The following is a 1,643-nucleotide window of genomic DNA, read 5'->3' as shown; positions in this document are numbered from 1 at the left end:
GTCCTCCAGGGGTCCGCAGGGCCAACTTCCTCCCCGCCTCGGGCATCAGCTCAAAATCAACCTCCTAAATGGGTCCTACCCCTGTTTACAATTGCAGTCCATCCCTTCATCTGGTTCTACTTTCCCCCTCCATTTCACCTTTAACCTTTATATTCTGTGCTTTTAAAAATTGTCTTCATCTCTCCCAAGAGGCACGCCCCGCCCCCGGCCAGTGGAAGCACCATCACCCCTGGGCCTTTTGCCTGTTTTGCTCACGGATGTAGCACAAGCACCTGGAACAGTGCCTGACGCTTCGCAGGTGCTCAATAAAACATGTTACGTGAATGCCTAATGTGGCCACATCCTGGAAAGCCCGCCCGGGGATCCCCACGTATGCCCCCAGCTGTGCACGGAGAATTTTGTGCTGACGACCCACGCGCACGTCTGGTGACTCACAGACTGTGATGCCCATTCACTTAATACACACCTTCCAGGGCCTCTGGGACCCTCAGCCCTCTCTTGACAGGCACGCCCCTCATCCTCCCTGCCCAAAGCAGGGGCAGGAGACCCTGGCAGCTGTTCTGGCCATCAGATTGGCAGAAGGGGCTGCCCTGGCCTCACTCCTTCATGCCCTTAGTGCCTAGGGAAGGGCCCTTGGTGCCAGCCTCCGTCCCCAAGCTCCTGGAGAGCACAGCTGACAGGGGTCCCGGACTTGGCCATCAGACATTACCATGATTCTGGGCAGGCGCAGAGCGGCACAGTGGAAGGGCATCTGTCCAGGATCCCCCGGGGCTCTTTATATCCATGCCCCCCTTCCCCGCTAAGGTCCCCCCACCCCAGCTCGGCCTCCTCCCACCCCTGTGTCTTAACCTGGGAGTTGGGAACAGGGAGAAAGCGGGGGTGGAAGCACATGGACTGCCAGCTGTCCTGACCCCGGGCACAGTTCCTGCCAGGGGCACAGAGGTGTGGGCGGCGGAGGCGGGAGGCACCGGGGAGGAGGGTCATATTTTGCTTCCAGTCTAAAGATTCTAGGGAGGGACAGTCTCTGGGGTTGAGAAGGGGCTGAGCTTTGCCCAGGGACTGTTCTTGGGGTTGGGAGGGGGCTGTGCTGAGAGACCAGGTGCGCTTCCCCCCCACCCCCTCCAGCCGGGGCCTCAGCAGCCCTACTCCTGGCTTCAGGGCTGCTGGCAGGGGCATGGGTGAAGTTAAAGTTTCTGCCTTTAGGATTGCAAGCCCTACTGCTCATCCTGGAGATTTTCACGGCCTGTGTAGCCACCTTGGAGACCCTGATGGGAGACCTGCAGAACTTTCTAAAGTGTGGTGGGCCTTGGCTGCCTCAGTGATGAACTCAGGCCTTGAGCTGCCTCAGGTCACCGGGACTGTAAAAAGTCCCTGTCTCCCTGCTTCCCGCCCCCCCAGAAGGGACACAGTAGGAAGAGCAGGGGCTTCTGGGTAGGAATCCTCACTTTTTTTTTTTAATTTTTTTTTAACATTTATTTATTTTTGAGACAGAGAGAGAGCATGAACGGGGGAGGGGCAGAGAGAGAGGGAGACACAGAATCGGAAGCAGGCTCCAGGCTCTGAGCCATCAGCCCAGAGCCCGGCGCGGGGCTCGAACTCACGGACTGCGAGATCGTGACCTGAGCCGAAGTCGGATGCTCAAC

This window comes from Herpailurus yagouaroundi, unplaced genomic scaffold (assembly GCF_014898765.1).
Source record: "Herpailurus yagouaroundi ecotype Mexico unplaced genomic scaffold, PumYag 189, whole genome shotgun sequence".
Classification (NCBI taxonomy): Eukaryota; Metazoa; Chordata; class Mammalia; order Carnivora; family Felidae; genus Herpailurus; species Herpailurus yagouaroundi.
This window is presented reverse-complemented; position numbering follows the sequence as displayed.